Source organism: Rissa tridactyla, chromosome 6, assembly GCF_028500815.1.
Source record: "Rissa tridactyla isolate bRisTri1 chromosome 6, bRisTri1.patW.cur.20221130, whole genome shotgun sequence".
NCBI lineage: Eukaryota > Metazoa > Chordata > Aves > Charadriiformes > Laridae > Rissa > Rissa tridactyla.
The window spans coordinates 22678291-22697385 of NC_071471.1; the positions used below are offsets into that span (position 1 = coordinate 22678291).

Sequence of the window (19095 nt, forward strand, 5' to 3'; positions counted from 1 at the left end):
ATCAGTTCATCCTCTTTGCTTTTAATTAAATATTGAAAGCAGACATTGTCATCCCTGGTGAAAGCGTTCCTACCAGAGGGACTGAAAGAACCGTAAATCAGCTATATGACAAGGTACTGCGCACTAGTAAGGCTTCAGTTTAAGTATCAGCTCTAGTGGTGAGCACATGGCTTCCAGAAAGTTAAGTGACAGGAGAGAGTGCTATTAGATAAGAGCTCTAAGAACCAAAAATCTGGAAAAAACCACTTAAAAAGTAAGATTGAATAATTGGAGATAATTACCGTGCAGAAGAGATGACTGGGGTAACAGTCTGTACACACAGAAAAGGCTGCTATAAAAATGAAGAAATGCGCTTAGCAGATAAGAAGAAAAGTGAGAACATAACTGATAGCATGAAAAACCTCATACTGGACATCATGAAAAGCTTTCTAATGCTACGAACCAGCTCAGACACAGCTTGCTTTTTGGGAAGCTATGGAGGCGCTCCATCACAGAGGTGGTAAGAACGGGCTGGACTAATGTTGATCAGAAATGAAGTCGATGCAGCTGGCTCTATGCTGGGGCAGTCCTTAAATGATATCTTATGTCCTCAACATCTTTAGATTTCTAGGATGTAGAACGTGCTCCAAACTTCTAACCTAGAAGTTCTTGCAAAAAATGGCATCCAGTAATTCCCTGCTGCTCTGCACCCTAGGAGGAGGCAGTATTTCTGTTGGGACAATACACCGCTCCCTAATGAGTGCACTGAATTGGGGCGCTTCCCTGGTCAGTGTGCTGCTGCCATTGATCTGATACCTATGCCCAGCATACAGCTCCCGATTATATTATTAAGCAAGGCTGTAGTACTGACCTAAATCCTAATTATACTTAGACCTTATCCGTGGCGTGAGACAGAACTTACAAATACCAAAAGTTATTTTTCTGTTGGCTTCAGTGATATCTATCTTCAACAAAAATTGAAATATTTCCCAACTGTCTGAGATGTGAGAAAGCTGGATTGCCCTCTCCTCACAGAAAGATAGCTTACAGGTGATGTCACACAAAAGCATGCGGTCCTAGGCCGAGGCAAAGCTGGTGTAGGTGTGTGATCTTCCCTAGAACCTATTTGCAGGTATAAAAGGGGGGGACGCTGCAGATCTTTTGCAGCCCTGGTTCTGGTTGCCTTGAAAGTTTTCATTGTGCACTTCAAGTGTGGCACTCCACAAAGCAAAGTTCACATTGTGCTTCAGTGTGATCCTGGAAGCTGATTCATGTGCTGCACCTTGTGTCTATTTTAAGACCAGGCTCTTCCCTAGTCTGCCTTATAACACCAAGCCAAATTCCCTTCAGAGCTACATTAAAATGGTGCTACCTCTCAGGCTACTGGGTCTTGTAAGTGATGTTAAAAATTACAAAAAAAAAAAAAAAAAAAAAGGCAAAGAGAAATGAATAAGAAAGCCTCAAAATCAAAAATGTCCTTATTTTTTTTTTTTTCCCCTCTGTGTTTAATTCAGTATTTCAAGAGACAAAGATTGGGGGAACAAAGTTCATAGATGGTGTAGATAATACCATGGGCATTTCTCTTTTTTCTTCTTTAAGAGAATGCCTAACTTCCTGCCAAGTACAACAGCTCTAGAGCTGATGAGAGCAGAGATCCACCAACCTACTCCTGTTCCTGGCTGAGTCATTCGGTGCTTTATTTCACTGCAGCTGAACATCTCCGACAGCCTGCTTTCAGCAGTCACTTTGTACATTAGATTTTAGAAAAGTTTTTCAAATCATTGTAGAATAAGTAGGAATATGCCGTGAGTGTACTCGTAGGTAAAACAGAAATATTCTGGTTTGATTCTGGAAGGTTGACTACAAGCCCTTCAGCTGAAGTTTTCAAAATATGCTTTCAAAATAAAAAAACCCTCACTAAATGCTTCTTGAAAGAGTAAACAGCCAAAGCAGCTTTAAGCTTCGCTTTGTGCTTCACTTGCAGTAGTTACCTGAGCCAGCCTCGCACCTCCCAGCCTCTACCTCTGCAACAGGTCACCGCAGCATAGTGTTACATGCTATAGCCTTGCCCTGCCATTCATGCTTAATGTGGCCACGGCTTCATTTCTTACGGTGTGCTGGGACTCCTGGCCAAATTTCATTGCCAACAGGAGAAAAGGTCTGCCTGATAAACTGAATATTTCCAGTGCAAAGGAAGACAGAGTTGCTTTTTAGTCCAAATATATATATATATATATATGCACATATCTATAATTCTCTAATATCTTGCTAGGTGAAGCCTTCTTTATGTTGCATTTAACACTTACAGTGTTCTTCTGAAAAGCAACCATTCCCCTTGTCAGACAGCTGCAACTCAGCCAGTCAGTTCAGTATGAAAACTGACAATTTAGCAGAACACTACAGGATTCAAAGTATACAAGGTAGCACTAAGCACAAAGCTGGCTTTATATCCTTTTCTCCACACCCCTGCCCCACCAAAAATTTCAGATATGGCAAGACTTAATGTTAGGAAAGAGGCTGTTATAGTTTGCAAATAGTTTCCATCCTGGAAAAAGACGCACCCAACAGAATTTAAACAATGCACGCTGCAATCTCAGTTACAGTGACATAAATTCAGATCAATTCCACTGAGGTCAGAACAGTTATATCAGTGCGAGACATACGAGGATCGAGCCCGATTAACTGCAGTAGAGTTAATTCTCATCTACTTTTCCATAAGTCAGAGGAGAATCTGTCCCCTAGCTTTCAGTTGGACTCTGTCCACATAGTAGGCCAAATCGGGCTTTGAATTTTAAGAAAATAAATTGAAAGTACTGATTTTATTGGCGCTATTTCCCAATTTTGTCCCAGAGACTTTAGAGTCCAGGCACCAAGCAGTGGCCAGCAGTTGAGGTCCCATCATACTTGGGCCTAGGTGAACTGGACCATTCTGCGAGCAGACTGCAAAAGCTTTTCTGCGTGATTTGGGGTACTGTGGTTCAGACCTATGTTTGATCACAATTATTTCTCACATGGATGAAGGCAGCAATTCCAGAAATAAAGTGGACATGTGGAAAGCACTTGTATACCTAGTTCCTCTCCCACCCCCGGGAGTATTTTTTGACTTGTTAACTACTGGAACCCGATCCTCATGTAACACAGGAAATGTGTAATGGTGATACCGACGACCTTAGTAAAGTGCAAGCTGTGAATAGCACTGGTGGAGCTGAGCAGCCAGAAAGACAAAAACGTTGGTATGCCAGCTGTTTACTTCTAATGCAGATGAATGGCTTTTAGAAATATTTAAGCCAGTTGGAGTATATTCGACCCAATCTTCATTAATGGGAAAAAGGAAAGAAAGGCAACAAAACATAAGCAGTGCAATGACCACGTATACTAACATGAACAGCAAAAATTCTTCCTGCAGGAGCAGCGATACAAGCAGTAGCAGAAAGGCAGAGCTCAGCAAAAGGCTACAGAAACACTGGTGCAAGCCGTAAGATTTAAATGGGCGCTCAAGGAGGAGGAAGACTGTCCTGTTTGATGGCGAGGAGGAAGCAGCACCATCTCAGGGTGCTGGGGTCTGCCTGCCACCCCTTCTCGCAGGTGGGTGAAGGCTGCCTCCTTCCTGCAGTGGCTCCATGCAGCTGGGTGCTCTCCGTTAGGGTAGTAATTATAAGGTGAGTGAGAAATGTAGCTGTATATGATCAATTCCCTATTAAGCATTCTCTCCCTTTATTTAAGGTTGAACTGATGCAGAGCTTAATGAATGACTGCTTTCTGACAAACAATGAATATACCACACAAATGAATTTCAGAGGGACTAAGACTCTTCCTGCATTTGAATGGAATTTAGCAAATAGTCCCAGATGAAACAATGCAAAGAAAAAAATTAAAATGTCAAAACACTTCATTTTAGTATTTTCAAAATGGAGTGTTTCATTCTAGAATTGCCAAAACACTTCCAAAAACTTTCAAAACAAAGCTTTTTAGCTGTCCATTTCAAAATTGCCCTAAATTTAAAACGAAAAAAAAGCTTTAAAACGTGTGAAACAGCCCAAGACCAAAAATGAAGCCATTCCTTTGAAGCTGTGCTAAATATTTTGGGTTGAAGAAAAATGATACTTTTCCTGATTATTTTTTATTTTGCCAACATTTTTAAAAGCTCAATTTGACTAAAACTAAAATACAATTCTGAATTTAAAAAAAAAAAAAGTTAGAACTATTGACTAAAAATTCATGCATTACCAAGCTTCAGTTCTAGGTAATCTTCTGCCCAATTAATGCCTCTTTGAGTTTAACAGAGCAGTCAGGGCCATTACTTTCCAAAAACTATTCGAGTTTATTGATTTATTTTTAACTGGGAAAGCTGAAGAGATTTCTTTTTATCATGGTGAAATAACAAAGGTTCCATCTGAAAACTCCCAGTCAGAAACACTTCTCTAGCCATGCAAATGGTAAAATTAGGTGCTTGAAGACATCACTGCTCTCTATGGGACGCTGTATGAGAATCAGCATCCTGCTTAGCCCCATCCTGGAGCTTGTTTTCAGCCCAAGCTTCCCAAGCATCCCTACTGTCCCGGCTTGCTTGCACTTGGGCCCTAGCCTTGCAGGAAGAGCGGAGGGAGAAATCAGCTCCCATCCAAATTCTGCTTCACAGGCAGCATTGCTGTCACGTGCCGCAGCCGTTTGGCTGCATGAGCTCCTGTCCCCACTTGAGCTCAGCCACATAAGGCAGTAAAGATGTGGCGGTTGTGAGCCCCCTCACAAAGAGCGTGGAAATGAAGCCCCAAACTGCCATCCTCCCAAGAGGTGCAGCAGCAGCACTCCAAATCAATACTTTCAGCCAGAAATATTTGGCTTGCAGGTGTTTGGCTTTCTGATGAATAGCTCTAATTTTCTACAGAAAGCAGATACTTTTTTGTGGAAAAAATATTCTCACAAAATCCAATTTTCCCTTTAAGGAACAGATGGCGATGGAAAATTTTTAACCTATAAGATGTAGCAACATGTGTGATTGTTTTTCCCCAAAAAGTCTTTTCTGCATATCCATCGACTTGCCTTGCTACAGAAAATTGCACTAAACATCCCTCGCTCTGAGCCCAAAATATTGCCCACTTTCCCAAGCTCTGTCAATGGATTTATTAAAGATGTTTCCATGTGTGGACCTTGCTTTTTATCATATACCAAGACCATTAGAGGTAGAACAACATACTACTCTATTGCATGTCACTGGATATCATGATCTGTCCCAGTGTCAGCCAATGGTAAAAAAAGGTGCTTGCAAGGAGCTGTAGACACAAAGAACACGGAACAGGTCACCAGGAAAGGGGAGTCAGATTTCATAACTGTCTTAGAGGTATTATATTACCAATACGCATGTGCAGACATTCTAGAATTTATTTGCTTCCAAAATAAAAAGCAAAGACATGTTATCATAATAGCAAAAGAAATCTCATCTATGTTTGGGATTTGTGATGATTCAATCAGCAAAAGGAAGAAAATCCAGCATCAGAGATCACCCCCTCCCCACTGACTATCACAACAGCTTACCATCCTTAATTTTACCCAACTGTGTCATATTGTGACCAAATATTGGAAGCTTAATCCTCAACTTTGAAGTTTTTCTCTTTTGTGGAATTCAGCCAGAACCACAAAAATTTTGAAAATGCAGTGCTCAACTGAATTGAATGTAGTTTTTCCCTGTGAAAGTAAAACCAAACGGAAAGCTTTTGCCCTTCCAAGGGATGGCTTTTAAATTGTCTTTGACCCTTTTTCTTCATATTTATATTGGCTCTGGTTATTTGATTAAAACTGTAGGAAATCTAACTGAAAAAAGTATTTTTAAAAGACAAATAAGGAAACTTTGATAATTGTTTTTTAAATAGCTCCTGCGTTTTTTTATAAATGCTTTCCAGATTTGGCTTGACATTCTTACACATTTCAGGATTATCTGAAATTTAATTCAAGTAATACTTTACTTTGGCCCTGCTTTATAGTATTTTGATGTGTCAGTATTAATTGATTTTAAGTATTCTCTTTAGGAATATTTGATATAAAATAGAGGTTTTGGAGGTTAAAATCCAATATACACATATATACATACATAAGCATATGTGTACATATAAATACATGTGTATAGGTATGTATATGTAGCCCACAGAAATTAATCATAAAAATGTAATATGTGTTCAACTAGTCAAATACAATAAACATGTAATTCATTACTTTAAAATTCTGTTGACCTTAGTGATAACTTGAGTTTGTTATAGACGCCCTCATCAGGATGTAGAATCTGATGAAGTATTCTATAAGCAGCTGGCAGAGGTCTCACGATCATTTGCCCTTGTTCTTGTGGGGGACTTGAACTTCCCAGACGTCTGCTGGAAATATAACACAGCAGAGAGGGAACAGTCCCAGAGGTTCCTGGAGTGTGTGGAAGACAACTTCCTAACACAGCTGGTGAAGGAACCAACTAGGGGAAGTGCCCTACTGGACCTACTGTTTGTTAACAGAGAAGGTCTTGTGGGGGATGTAAAGGTTGGAGGTCGTCTTGGGCACAGTGACCACGAAATGGTAGAATTTTCAATTCTTGGTGAGGCAAGGCGGGGAGCCAGCAGAACTGCCACCTTGGATTTCCGAAGGGCAGACTTTAGCCTGTTTAGGAGCATGGTCGAGAGTGTCCCTTGGGAGGCAGTGTTGAAGAGCAAAGGTGCCCAGGAAGGCTGGTCATACTTCAAGCAGGTGCTCTTAGATGCACAGGAGAAGGCCATCCCCATGTCTCGAAAAACGAGCCGACGGGGAAGAAGACCAGCCTGGCTAAATAGAGAGCTTTGGCTGGACCTCATGAAAAAAAGGAAAGCTTACATTCTCTGGAAAAAGGGATTGGCAACTTATGAGGATTATCAAGATATAACAAAGCTATGTAGGGGGAAAATTAGAAGGGCCAAAGCTCAATCAGAACTCAGCTTGGCCACTGCAGTTAAAGACAATAAGAAGAGATTCTTTCAGTATATCAATAGAAAAAGGAAGACTAGGGAAAATGTAAGCCCACTGATGAATGAGACGGGTGCCCTAGTGGTGGAAGACACAGAGAAGGCAGAGCTACTGAATGCCTTCTTTTCTTCGGTCTTCACTGCTAAAGCTGCCTCTCACGAACCCCATACCCTGGAGGCAAGGGGGAGGGTCTGGAGAGAGGAAGATTTTCCTTCAGTTGAGGAGGACCGGGTCAGAGACCACTTGGCCAATCTGGACATTCATAAGTCCATGGGCCCTGATGGGATGCACCCGCGAGTGCTGAGAGAACTGGCAGATGTTATTGCTAGACCACTCTCCATCGTCTTTGAAAGGTCATGGGGAACAGGAGAGGTGCCTGAGGACTAGAGGAAGGCTGACATCACTCCAATCTTTAAAAAAGGCAAGAAGGAGGAGCCAGGGGACTACAGACCGGTTAGTCTCACCTCTGTCCCTGGGAAGGTAATGGAGCGACTCATTCTGGATGTCATCTCCAAACATGTTGAGGAACAGGAAGTCATTGGAAGTGGTCAACATGGATTTACCAAGGGTAAATCATGCTTGACCAATCTGATAGCTTTCTATGATGTTATAACTGGTTGGCTGGATAAGGGGAGAGCCGTAGATGTCATCTACCTTGACCTTAGCAAGGCTTTTGACACTGTCTCCCATAACATCCTCATTAGGCAGCGGAGGAAGTATGGGCTAGATGAGGTGACGGTGAGGTGGATCGAGAGCTGGCTGTGTGACAGAACTCAGAGGGTTGTGATCAGCGGCACAGAGTCTAGTTGGAGGCCTGTAACCAGTGGTGTCCCCCAGGGGTCAATAGTCGGTCCAATTTTGTTCAGTACATTCATTAATGACTTGGATGATGGGACAGAGTGTATCCAGCAAGTTTGCTGATGATACCAAACTGGGAGGGGTGGCTGACACTCTGGAGGGCCGTGCTGCCATCCAGCGTGACCTGGACAGGCTGGAGAGCTGGGCAGAGAAGAACATAATGAGGTTCAACAAAAGCAAGTGCAAGGTCCTCCACCTGGGGAGGAAGAATGCTAAGCACCAGTATAGGTTAGGGGTGGACCTGCTGGGAAGTAGTTCTGAGGAGAAGGATCTGGGCGTCCTAGTAGACAGTAAATTATCCATGAGCCAACAATGTGCCCTTGCTGCCAAAAAGGCCAATGGAATCCTGGGCTGCATAGGGAAGAGTGTGGCCAGCAGGTCAAAGGAGGTCATTCTCCCCCTCTACTCTGCACTGGTGAGGCCACAACTGTGTCCAGTTTTGGGCTCCCCAGTTCAAGAGGGACAGGGAACTACTGGAGCGGGCCCAGCGAAGGGCAACTAAGATGATTGAGGGACTGGAGCATCTCCCTTATGAGGAAAGGCTGAGAGAGCTGGGGCTCTTCAGCCTGGAGAAGAGAAGGCTGAGGGGAGACCTTATTATGGCATACAAGTATCTAAAGGGTGGGTTTAAGGAGGATGGAGCCAGACTCTTTTCAATGGTTCCCAGTGACAGGACGAGGGGCAATGGGCACAAGCTGGAACATAGGAAGTTCCGTTCAAATACACGGGAAAACCTTCTTTGCGGTGAGGGTGACAGAGCACTGGAACAGGCTGCCCAGGGAGGTTGTGGAGTCCCCTTCTCTGGAGATTTTCAAGACTCGCCTGGATGCAGTCCTGAGTGATGTGCTCTAGGCAATCCTGCTTTAGCAGGGGAGTTGGACTAGATGATCTCTAGAGGTTCCTTCCAACTCTGAAGTTTCTGTGATTCTGTGAACTTTTCCTGAATAAAAATGTCAACTCTGGCCATAGCAAAACTTACTGAGTTTAACAAAATATTTTAACAGAGCTATACCTAAATTCAAGAGAGCTTCACAGAGGGAGATTTCAGTGGCTGATATTAAGGGAGGAAGTTTTCATATCAATAAATATGGTGGCATCTGCCAGGTAAAATGTTGTAATAATCCTCTGGGTGCTACTTCCCTCCCAGTAATGTGTTGGACAGTTTAGATTAACACCATATGCCTATTCCTAGAATGAGCTGGAAACCAGTGTAAATACAGAGAGAAAGAGAGAGAGTTCATTTCACAGTTTTGTTTTCCCTGCATTCCTGCTCTCCCGGGGCTGAGGGTTGGTGGCATGTACAGAATTGCGGAAGAGGAGGAAAAGAGCCACAGGAACAGGTGGAAGCACAGAGTCAACAGAACTCGAGGGAGGAAGAGAGGAGGAAAGGCAGGGAAAGAGTTATGGAGAAATTATGGGAAGTGGGGGTAGGTTAATTTTTGGTAGAATATATAGACAAGGGGGATTGTGCAGTGACGTTGAAGAGATGGCAGTGTTGAAAAGTGACAGCAATAAATCAGAAAGGGGAACGGTTCTTATGGAGATGCGGTAAAGAAAATGGGAAAGAATAATTATCTCTGCATCTAGAGATACACGAGTAATGACAACAGCACAGGAGGGAGATCTGGAGTGAAAGGAAAAGCATGAGGATCAGAGAAGTTATTACTCACTGTTAGAGAGCCAGAACTGCAACCTGTGTGCCATGCTGCTCCTAGAGCTGTGCCACTATATGAGACACTGTGAGGGAAAAGAAGGGAAGTAAACAACTTGGCTTTCAAGTCTACATGTCAGATTTCAATGCAAGCTTCAGTCCAGTTCTCCTTTAGCTCCTTCTTAGCTCTAAACGGACAAATAAGTCTGGCCTAGCTGGCCATGGTGCAGATAAGCTTGCAACCTCATCAGAGAAGAGCAGGTGTACTTAGGGAAGCTCTTGAAGCTGCTTTCTGACAGATGTAGGCTTTCATTCTCTCCTGTATCTTCTTCACTTCCTCTTCCCAATTTCTGAACTTGCCTTGCTTTGCCCTCACCTTGTGCCCTTAACGCTGAGCCAGAGCCAGTCCGCAGTGTTTCTCTAATGTGTGCTAACAGTAATCCATGGCAATGATTTATTATAAACTAGGTGCAATTTAAGTTCTCTTTTCTTTTGGTGAATTTGTAGATAGAGATCATTGTGTAGCATCTGTAGTTTCCAAGCATCCATATGCAGGATGAATTAGTCAAAAATTATTCCCTGACTCTGTGTTTACACTGTAGTCTTCTTGGCAGAAAAGATGTTTACTTATTTGTAGCAGTATAGCAAGACCTTTACCCTATTGTTTGCAAGCTTTAGCCAGCAGATGAGAAATAAAAATGACTCCAAATTAATACTTGTACCAAGCTCATTTATAACTGAACTAAATTACAGCTTCAGAAATGAATGTCAGAATTAGCTTGCGCTGTGCTTCATTGTCAGTGTTGTATTAAAATGTATGGTGTTAGGCCTGTCCGTTTAGACATACATACCCCCCCGTCAGCAGATGAGTTACCGAGTTACATGGACACGTACTGAGATTCAGATGGAACTCCAGAAGACTGGCTCCAAACAATTTCTATGGATTGGCTTCTTTAGATAAAAGGCAGTGATGAATGCTCCATTATACCAGAGGCAAAGACGCTTCTGTGAAAGAAAAATATAAAAACAAATGGATAGTCTGTTTTCTACATGGGCAGACGTAGGAAGTCTCCTTACATTGTTTTTCGAGAAGAGCTCTGGGCTGGTCTGTTATTTGTGAAAATGGTTCCATCTTTTTTCTCATGGCTTTTGTATTTGAGAACCTAGGACTAATACCAATGCTCTTTTCAGCCTTTAATGAAGAAATACATTCCTGCTGGAGGAGAATGCTAGAGTAAATAGCACCAAAGTAAGCAAAATATTTGCAGGTCATCACATGGATTCTGTTTTTAAAGAAAATATGGGCCAGAAACATAGCAGGCAGATACATTGCAATCCATCTCTGCTAAAATAATGACAAAATACTCAGTTAATCTATTAAAAATGCCAGAATTCAAACTAAATGTTATTCATAACAAATGGTTCAGCTAGCTGAATCCATGGTGTGACAGTGACAGCTATAATGAAAATCAGCAATGCTATGATCTTTTTTTTTTCCTTTCAGAGAATTCATAACGTGTTTTTAATTAGAGGGAATCCAGTTTTCAAAAATCATGGGACATTTCTGCGTAACCATTCTGCTGCTGCCTGGCCCACTCCAGCAGAAGTTAAGCTTTAAAGGTGAGCCTGTGTCCCAGGGCCTCAAATCCTCAAGCAGGGGATAGCTTCAGCTCCAGCATTGCGGGTTTTCCTGGGGAAAAGGTATCCTCAAAATAAAAATCGTTTAATAGACTGTAAATGAGAAGGTCTAAATAGTGGACCAAAATACTACAGACACTGAAATTTGAGGAAAGTTCAGGCTCAGAGCTGAACTGCAGGGCTTGTGTGCAAAGAATTGTAAGAATTGCAAAAATTGTAATTTTTTTCCTCAAAACTGAAGGAGAGCAGGGATTCAATACTTTCTCTTAATCCTTGCTTAGGTAAAATGGACTTCCAGTGGTTTGGCTTCAGTTCTAAACTAGCAGTGAAACAGACAAAAAGAAGTGAGGAGAAGGGAAGTGTTTTCTAAGAAAGTTGCATAAAGCTGCCTTGCCAAAACTGTGCAGTGACACAGCAAGGTATGTGATAAAGTTAAGCCACTGAGTCAACTTCTTGGCTGCAAGATTTACATCTGAAGGCAGCATACTCTTATTTTGATTTCTATGTTCCTGAAGCCAGCAGGGCTGTTTCCTAAGACAGTGCATGGAGTAAAGGAAACAACATGAACTGTGTAGCCCGCTGCTCATGTTTCACAGAGCACAGAGGCTTGCCTGACAACAGAAATAGCAGCTGTAAAAATGATTTACTCTGAAACAATCAATATTTCAGGAAACGCTAAGAGATTTGCATCATAATACATAAACGAATTTGGAATAGATGAAAACAAATAAGGCTTGATTCTAAATTTTAATCTGTTTTCCTTGCTTCACTCGTGTTTACAGTTTAAAGTCTTCTTGCTCCACAAGCACAAGTCTTCAGTGCCTGTGTAAAAATGAAGGGGAAGCATTAGACCTTAGGTGGGCTCCAGACTGGTGGTTCCTGAGCAAAGAAAATACCAGAGTCAAATCAGAGTCTTTAGAGTGTTTAGAAAGTGCAGAGATAATGTTTCCAAGTGGGAATTTATATCCTACAGTCTTAAACAATGACTGTGATCCCAGTGACTGTTAGGCTATTATTCCCCCCCAATAATGTTAGTTTGTTAAAGATGCATAGATATAAACTCACGCACAAAGCAACAAAACTGTACGTAATAGATCACTTCAATAATGAAAGAATTAGAGAATATAACTGAGATCTTTTTCATAGGAGTGGTCCCATTTACGTCAATGGAATAATTTGCTACAATAAGGGTTTAGGGGTTCAAGTCGGTATAACAACCATCTGTGCTCTTTAGGTTGTATCCTTAGATAACATTATTCGCTAGCAACAGAAAGAAAATGCCATGTTGACAGGTAGCCCAACCTATTTCCAAACAGCATGCCAAGTCACTGCTTGGGTGTGACATTTGACTGCAGTTGCTTTCACACTTTGATTTATTCTGCTACTCTCATCAGTGCCCTGTTTCCCCTGTGCAAATTCCTGCAGACACATTAGCATGGAGACTGTCACACTGCTTGTCCACTTGTCACAGCTGAGCTCTAAGCTATTCAGCCAACACCCTGAGACTGACCCCAGCCAAGGTGGTGGCTCTACACGCTACCTGCTGCATTGAAAAACATGGCCAGAAGACCCTTACCACTGTAGCAGTTGCTGCCGCAGACACCAAAAAACTGCTAATTGTTACTGTGAAAATATATCCTTATTAAGACACCAAATGTTGAGCCTTCTGCAAATATTTTAATGTTATGCAAAATAACCTTCACTACAGTATAATGTTACTGCTAGTATTGTACCTAATAAATTAATCAATTTTACAGATTTTCCCTAACAAATGTTCAAAGGGAGAGTAAGACCAGACTGCAGGATTTGGCATTTCCCAGTACACACAAGTAACAGTGTCTTTTTTAGGCAATATGCTTCCCATATAATAGCAGCTTCACTGTAAGAATTTATAACCTGCTTCTGATCAAAGTATTGCAAAATCATGATGTAGCTATGGATTTTTGTCAGACACAATGTGTCAAGCTTTATTTTAATTTTATTTTTTAATACTTTAACTTGCAAATCAGAGAGGCATTTTCTTAAAACCAAAGAGAAAACCCCTTCTTTTGCAATGAACAGCACAGAGAGGAGGTAAGAAAGCTTGTCAGCAACATTTGCAAAACCATATTCAGGGTCAGCATTATAGACTTTGGCTTGTTAGATGTCTTTGCTAAAGGCAGGTTTCACCAAGAACCTGTGCAGAGAATTAGATTTCTAGAAAAGGGTACCAAAAGGAATAGCTAAGAAATGAGATGCCAATGGATGGAGCAGGGCTTAAACACCTCTGTGTTTCTTTCCCCAAGGGCTTTTCAGATGTGAACTTGCTCATGGAGTTGCACATCTGATGTGGTGGGAGAGGATTTCAGAATAAGCAGGAGACCCTTCTCAGTCAGAGCAAGAACTTCCTTACCAGCTGAGTGCCCCAAGCACCTGGTAATTGGCTGTCCTGGATGGAGAGATAGGCTTTCTTCCTGCTAGGGCATTTCAACCTGGTCTGAATACCAAAAGAGTCACTGAACCAGAGAAAAAGAGCTTTGCTAGCCTCCTTGGTAGTGGCTAAGGCACTCCCTGGCGTCTGGGAAATTGTGATTCAAATACCTGTTCCGGAGTGGAGTGCAGAATGTCTACAGCACAGAAAATGACAGAGAGAAAAAGTAGTGAGGAGCCAACTCCAACCACTTGGGAACTTCAGCTTGAATCAGGGCGCCTAGAAGTTAGTTAGCTGATGGTCAGCTTTAAAGTCTGATCCAAAAGGATGACAAGGAAACAACAGAAGGAGAGTTATCTGTGTAGATGTACTGCAAATCCCCAGCAGTGTAATGCTGACACAAATCCTCATCTCTTGCAGGAAGATTCCTGATAATTCCCAGTAGTGCTGCTTCCCTAGATGACTTCAAGGAAAAGGTTCATCAAGGAGGGGAAGCAACCAAGGTGAGTCTAGAGGAAAAAGACTTCATCACCCAGTGCAAATCTGTTCCGTCAGCTCCAGCCAATGCGCCTATCAAGTTATAAGATGAAAGTGGGGAGAAATATGGTGAAAAGTTTCTGTGTTATGTGTAGTGATACTATAATATCAGCATGATATTTCAAATAGCTTCTGATTAGCATAAATATAAGGTAATCACAGAAAACTGTTGCTATAAATCTTCACAGTCTGTCATTGTAACATTCTTCCTATGGCCTCCTATGAACGACGTGATGTGGAACAGGGCCTGCTGTAGGAATGAGATAACTCAAACACTGTGCATGCACACTGAAACTGAGCTCTCATTGTCATGTCACTGTGGTACACAAGAAGGAAATAAACCACCAGGAAATAGTAACATTGACTTTCAGAGGAAGAAATGCAGCATGAAGCCATGAAGTTTTGCTAGAATTGGATAAGCTGGACCTAGAGCTGTGTGAAGCTCACAGCTTTAGTTTACCTATGCTTCAGCAAATTTTGCCAGTAGGCTGGTTTGCTTTGCCTGATTTCCTACCAATGAATTTCAGATTTGTGTGCGCTGGAAAATCAGAGCTAGTGCTGAACCTAGGCAAATTTTGCCATGTTCTCTTTTCCTTTGCACATTATCAGCACACAGTTCATCTCATGCTGTCTCTGACAGTGTAGGGGAACATATATGCTCAGAATCATCACACAAAATGTTTCAAGAGCAAACAAGGAAAGAGACATAGTGCTGACTTTACATGACCTACTGCCACAGTGCTCCCAAGGTCATTTACCTGTGCCTAGAGAGAGAAGACAGGATTTTTGCTGGATGAAGGAGTTGCACAGCTAGCAGGATGTTGAAAGCTGCAGATCCATGCCTGCCAGCCATGAGGTTTGCTTTGTAAATACATTCCTCCCATCTACTAAATAGCAGGCCATAGTTATTGTTCCAGGTTGGGTGGGATAGAATCACCTACACACAGACCTGTGCCAGGGTAATAGAAGGTGCCATAGTGTATGTTTAGTTAAATTTTGGAGTTTTTGCATAGGAACCCATGTAATCATTTAAACCAGAGTTATGTTGGATCAAGTGAAATTAACATCAATGCCCACTCACTCCATTGCACTGTTTTAACAGAGTTCTTTCAAGGTTGACTCCTTGCAGCTTCTTTGTGCAGAGAACCTTTTCAGAGAAACTCCCGTTCTGGCCCTGCAGGCCAGAAATGTGACTGGAGACTGTCACAAGTGAGACACAGTGGCTGGTGTAACACAGAGTTCTGATGCGAGTGTTAGGTAGGTTCAGCGTGTCTCCTGGAGTAATTCAGCACTCCACGTGCAGTGATTAGCACAGCTATAGCCTGAAGTGGAGGCTTCTGCTTTCCCAACATAGACTTTTGTTCCGCCTGTTCTTCATGTCCTACACTCACAGCCCTGTATGACCAAGAATACGCTTTTGGAAGAACATTTTGTCTACCAGCAGTTGCCTATGAACATATTGTAGTTACCAGCCTGCTACAGCAGCTTCAGTAACTAATGGCATTTCAAATCATCCTGCTCCTTTTTGTTAAATGACTGTATCATACATTTGGCTTGTGCAAAAAGTACTGTTCAGTGAGAGAGGTAACCACTGAACATTTTTAAAAGAATGTTTATATTTCCTAAGCATTAAAGAAAGTATATAACATTTTCCTGTATCTATAAACAACATGAAGTCAAATAAGGTATTGTGCCAATAATGAAGTCGAAATCTTGTTGAAAAATGAACAGGAAAGCTCAACTTTATCAAATCATTCATATTCCAGATTTTCTGAGGGAGCCAGCCTAGGCTTTAAGATGTATCATTTGTGCAAGAGAGAATAATTATTATTCACCTCGTTTTTTGAAAATTAAAATAAAAAAAAAGTACACAGGTAAACAAGATTCCCTACACCTTTGCTACAGGAACTGAATCCATTTATTATATTAAATGTGAATTGTTTTCCTGGCCACTCTCCCACAGTGTGGAGAGCAATTCAAATCATGTTTCCTTGAACATTTAGCAGCTGGCAATTGCTGGCTGCAGACTACCTGCCAAGACGACACTGTGCATACAAACAAAATATACTGTAATATACACCTACTTAGACCTACTTACATATACAGAACAGAATAGGTTTATCCCTACATTAATAAGTGTATCAGTATTCATGGTGCTGGAAGAAAGCATCTTCACTGGGCAATTGCTTTAGCAATAGATTTGCCACTATTACTGATGTTGCAGGATACATTTCTTGGAGAATGGACAGTAGCTTCTAGTATCTTTGTCTACTGTGAGTGCAGCAATAAAAATAATTGATCAGATGAGTACTGAAAATGCAGCAAAATGTAGTACTGTTAACCATTCTAGCAATATAGACAGGATAGATCTATTCTGCCTGTCTCACCACCCTAAGGATCTGGATCTCCTACTGATATTAGTCTGGCGGATACAAGAAGTAATTACAATTGCGTTTACCCCATGCTGAGAATGGAGCTTGTGAGATCACAGCAAAGCAACGCCGTAGCACCACAGTAGGCATTAAAAGGCCATATAAGTATACAGGCAATTATCGTGTAGTGCAGCGAATAAGAATCTGAAGTAGCTACAAGTTGGAAGATGGCTAAGGAAGGAAAAAGAGTTCAACATGGAGAAACCTAAAACTTACCTCTTGAGCTTAGCTGCCTTTCTGAGACAATACCAAGTCTCTCCATTGACGGAGGGCCGCAGTGATGGAGAGATCTTCCTGACAATGCTAACACCAGGGCTTTGTGGTGAAGGCTACCCAGCCCAGAGTCACATATTACCCAGTAATTTATTGGAGTTCAGCAGCATGCTCACTTTACAGTACTCAGGACCCTGGCTCAATGCTAAATTGTGGTGGACGTTGTGGCCTGCTCCAGAAGTGGTGGTGGAAGTCATTGCACCTCAGTGACTGACTATCCTGGTTACCACTCCCAGAGGTTCGAGGGTAAGTGTATTTAATTGTCAAATTTACTTTGCCTTTAGAAAAAGTAGCTTACATATATGCACAGTCGTGCAGTTCCCTGGTCTGGGGCAGGTGTGAGGGAGTCTCCCCTGCCTGATTCATCAGGTGGCACAGCTGGAAGCGACGGGATCCAGCCAGCTGCGGGACTATGATTCTTTGATATGGAAATATTACAAAGTACTGGGTCTCCTTGCTACTTTCCCTGCCACCTTGACATATACTGACTAGAGAAGCTACAGTTTGGGTGTGGGTTGGTACTGAAAGCTGCAACAAATTGCTGTCAATAATGATTAAAAAATGGGTTAATTAAATACATGGTATGAATGGGAAACAAGATTAGAGGTGACACTTAGACCAGGAGGCCTTTTTCAGGCTGTGGAAAAAAAATAGAACACAGTTATTTTTCCCACAGCCTGGAGAAGGCCTCATGTCCTAAATGTCATCTCTAATCTCATTTTCTATTTCTAGTCTATATTACACCACACTGCAAGTGCCGCTATAGTTAAAGCGGTGTCAGTGTTTCCATTGTAAACCCCTATTTTCAGAGGTTTGAAACTCAACCATAAATGTTTTGCTCTGGGCTGAATCTTGGCAAACAAGTTATAGAACTGAAACACATTTAATTTTTTTTCTTCCTATAATTCGAAAAAAAGATTTATATTTTAAAAACAAAATTTTTCAAGCCATGAGGCTATAAGAGAAATACACAACGTGTAGAGTTTGAAATTACTCCCAAAGTACTGTTAACAGTTTATTAGGATAATGTGATTTTTTTTTGTAAAATTCCAAATACAGATATACTACAGTGGCGGTTCTTTTTTTAAGAATTAATAGTTATACAATCAGGTAAAATAATTTGATTTTTAAAACTGTGAGTAAATATTTATAGGACCGGGTCAATAATCTGCATTTCATAAAGGCTCCTAAGTACATATTTACATGATAAAATGTAACAACGCTGCATCACAGACAAATAAATCAATAACGTGCTTTTAGAAAACTTCATAAATGTAGTTACATGGGCCAATAATCTGCAAGGTTTTTTCACATGAAAAGGGCCTCTGTTTAGCTAAGAAAACTTTATTCATGCAGAAATAATCAGATCTGGTTCATCCGTCTTTCCTTTTTCCATGTGCCGTGGCAAGGAAAGAGTTGTATATATAGTTTGGCTAAGACAGGAAAGATATGATAGATGGCTACTGAGGTTTGAAGAACACACTATGAGACTGTGGAAGAATTATTTAAAGTGAGACAAAGGGGTTCTGGCAAGGATTGTAGTAATATCGTTAAATTATGGCTACTGGAAAATAACAAGCAGAAAATCCTGCCAGATGACTGAGGAGCTGACAAACACAGGAAAACCCCATAATTTGGAACACGAGAAATAATACTGAAGCAAATAATAGAAATATATATTTGACAGGGAAGTACCACTAGCAATGTGGATTTAATACTTACATGCACTTTGCACTTATTTTCTGTGATGAAAGACGCTACCATTTCAGTAGACTAAGACTCTGGTTTTGCAATTGGATCTTCACCCATCAGTCCTTTTGGAAAGTTTTCTAGAGAGGAATATCTGACTCAGACTGTACATATGAAGAGCAAGAGATTGCAGTAATTTTCTTCACCAACGTCTAAATAAAAACTGTGAATGGTAATCACATTGGGAGTATTGCAAAATTAGCTCAAGGAGCAATCCACAAGTGCTAATAAAATCAGATAATAAATTTCTCGTCATACCAAACTATATAAAGACATCCTTGGTTTAAGGCATGTTTATAAATATCTATATATTCTGTTGACCTCTAACACACAGATAATTGTACTACAATTTAATAACAAGGAAGACAACTATCGTTACTCTTTTTCATAGCCTGGCTTGAATTTCATTGTAAATACTAGTATTAGCCCTGCTTTAGGTATTCTCCCTAATTACTCATTATAGATGACAATTTTCTAGTAATGCTACTGCAGCTTCAGTTCAGTTCATTCCTTTAGTTTTATAACCCCAATTTAAACATTACAGGGCATGCTTTTATAATCCCCAGAACAAAGTCCATTAAAGTCACTAAGAA

General features: G+C 41.2%; 1 long non-coding RNA gene across 3 annotated transcripts in view; it reads right to left on the bottom strand.

Annotated features, from left to right (window-relative positions):
* LOC128911039 (uncharacterized) overlaps nt 1-19095 on the bottom strand; it is a 233873-nt gene that overhangs the window by 8599 nt on the left and 206179 nt on the right. For all 3 annotated transcript variants that reach the window (XR_008466977.1, XR_008466976.1, XR_008466975.1), the window contains 2 exons: nt 10358-10468; nt 9483-9549 (listed from right to left, as the gene is read on the bottom strand). This is a non-coding gene — a long non-coding RNA (uncharacterized LOC128911039). The remainder of the gene's footprint in view (nt 1-9482; nt 9550-10357; nt 10469-19095) is intronic.